This window comes from Juglans regia, chromosome 12, assembly GCF_001411555.2.
Source record: "Juglans regia cultivar Chandler chromosome 12, Walnut 2.0, whole genome shotgun sequence".
NCBI lineage: Eukaryota > Viridiplantae > Streptophyta > Magnoliopsida > Fagales > Juglandaceae > Juglans > Juglans regia.
The window spans coordinates 9,251,964-9,255,139 of record NC_049912.1 but is presented as its reverse complement, the minus strand read 5'-3'; positions in this window follow the sequence as shown (position 1 = coordinate 9,255,139).

The window sequence follows — 3,176 nt, the reverse complement described above, 5'->3', positions numbered from 1 at the left end:
CCAAGTGGCTTATGGTTACAAATTTTGAGCCTCTCTCTTTCTCCCTCATCATTGCTTTTGTTTTGGAAACCAAGGGACACAATATTCGTTCGGTGCATGGATCCCAAGTGGCATTCTCTTGCCAAAGCCGAGCTCCCCTTCGTCATTGTCTCTCTCTTGGAAACTTAATGGACACAACGGCATTCGGTGCATGGATGCCTAGTCTCTTAGCCCTTTCTTTCTTCACATCATTTGAATACCTTCGAAAACCAAGTGACACCACTGAGCAGGGGTGCCAAGTGGCAGACTCTCAGACTCCACTCTCTTTCCTCTCATCATTTGGACATCTTGGAACCCTAAGGGACACTCCATGCACAGACGCCATGTGGCATCCTCTTGCCAAAATCGAGCACCTCTCTCTCTCTCTCTCTCTCTCTCTCTCTCTCCCTCATCATTGCCTCTCTTTTGGAAATTAAGGGACACACAAATCCTTAAGACATGGGTGCCAAGTGGAAATGCCAAACTCCTCTCCTTTTCACTCCCTCATAACTGCTTCCCTCTTGGAAATCTAAGGGACACACGGATTCTCATTACATGTGTGCCAAGTGACTAAGCCCAGTGAATGGCATGTGTCTCTTCCCTTTCCCAACCATTAGTCTTCAAATGAACCAATAGAAAGGCTTCTAACATTGAATGATTACACTGACAAATTGGTACCTGATTGGCTCCTAGGTGCATGCACAGATTCCCTTGGCTTGGCCTTATCATTAGGGTTTTAATCTTCCCATATGCCTCTTCGATTTTTTATGGTTCCATAAGTGTGGTTTAGATAGGGCTGGGCTTCAACTCTGATGGAGTCGCAATGCCCAACTTCATTCAAAGTCAGAGGCCAAGTTGAGTTCCAAATCCAAATCGAAGTGGATTTCGACTTCGATCTAAGTTGTTGGAGTCGAAGTCAGAGTGTCAGAGCTACATAGGGACTACAATTCATTCAAAAGAAGTAAGCTCTGTGCCAAAGCAAATATACATAACTTAAGGGGTTGATTATCTCCATGCCAAAGCAAATGATTATCTTTGTGCCAAAGCAAATATACATAACTTAAAGGGTTGATTTTCCAACAATTTCTTGGGAACCAAACAGAGAAATAGAGAGAGAGAGAGAGAGAGAGAGAGAGAGAGAGAGAGAACCTGTTATGAGGACATGAGAACCACAATGCTTATAGTAAGAGACAAAGAGATCGGAATCTGGTCCATCTGGAATGGCGTCCTCGCTCGAGTATGTATGCGTCGCTAGTTCTCTCCGAGAGCCTGGTAAATATTTTTGTTTAAAGCCGGGTTGTTTTGCATCAAAATTTTGCAACATATATAGAGAGAGAGTTATCAGTGGCTAGGAGACAAACTCGGTTCGATCAAAGGATGTGGAGGTGACGATGGAGTGGTAGATGTAACGAAAGGAGGGGGATGCAATACTGGGAAAGGAGGGCGAAGAATCCATTGGCGGAGTCATCGATGAGGGTAGTGGCGAGGAGACGGCGATGAGATCAGAGAATGGCATTGACGCTAAGGACAAGAGACAAAAAAGAAAAAAGAAAATAGAGGAAGAGAGAAAATAAAGGAAATGCGTAGGGTATTAGAATTTATAGGAGGAGAAAATGAGGTTGTTTTAAGATTTTATTTAAAAAAAAATTTGCCAAACACTGTCTTAAACGCTGGGGGGGTGGGGGTGGGGAGGGGGCTCAAACGTAGGTTCTCAGGTTTGCAAAACACTGTCTCAACCATTAGGCCACTCAACTACCTATTACTTAGATTACAATATTAAATATATTAAGTATAAACATAGGAGTTGGAGTTTGGAGTTCGAAGTTTGTATCGGCTCCGACTCCAACCATTGTTTTCGAAGCAACTCTGACTCAGAATCCAAACTCTGAATTTTCCAATTTTGTCTGAGTCAGAGTTGGAACGGGTGTCGGCCGGAGTAGTAGCCACTGAAAATTTTGTGAACCCCTCAGTTCAGATACCCAATGCCACCATAATGGCACCACAAGTACTCATGACATAATAATGGCTTCTTACCTAAGCACATTCTTATCTACTAAGAATGTATTCCTATTGGTGGATGCTAGGCGGCATCATGGTGGATTTTGAATGTGACGACCCCAAACTTAGCTTGGGACTTGAGGGAGATTGAAACGTCGGACATGCAACACAAGATTATATACGACCCCGTTCATGGATGCAATGCAACTAACATGTTTCTAATAATAGGCAGTAATCACATTGGATAATTTTTTTAATCAACATATATTGTACCGGAATACGAATCCCAAAACATTCTTACATTCCATTCATATACACATACCCAAAAGTAACTTTATTATTCCAACCAGTTTTTAAGCAAAACAAACATTTTATTGTATTTGGAACTCCTTAGTTATAGAAAAAAAAAAAAATCTAGTCTAAACCCTAAGCCACTCAAGCAGCTTGGTTATCAACTCCAAAATAACGTCCAAAAATTGGAGTATCATCTCCATCAGCTCCTTGAGGCTCCTTCCACATTTACTCGACATCTTCCAACCTAAGTCTCGGTGCTCCGTTGGGCCCTAACACATCTTCTACCTTTCCGGAGGGATGGTAGTTGGGAATATCACGATGAGATTTATAATCTAAGCAAGTTTTACTCCTAAAGCTACCAGCAGTATATCAAGCATGCTTGACAATAAGCATGACATGTATGCATGACAGACATGAACTTACTATTAAAAACATAATTTTATCGACAACAGAGTTTACTAAAAAATGTGACATGTTTTCTTATCTAAACAGACTCATACATGATCTCTTGTCTCATGGGGTTACCATGATGTTGTCTCATTAGGTTGTAGTTTGTCAGCATAATCAAATCACGACCCACTATGGTAACAGAGTTGCCTTTCTATTTATTTAAGGCACTTTGGAGTACAAGTTGGCAAAACGAATTATACCATTAGCCTTGGCTGAATATTTAAGATTTTACGGTGTGATAATATGTTTCTCACTTTCTGAATGAATAGTAGCCGAGAGTGTCATTTTATTTAATTAAGGTACTTAGGAATCAAGTTTTGTAAAATGAATTGCACCACCTAATGTGGCTTCATGTGATCTGTTAGATCTACTTAATTAAAGTAATTTTACAATCTGACATATCACATCAAACCACA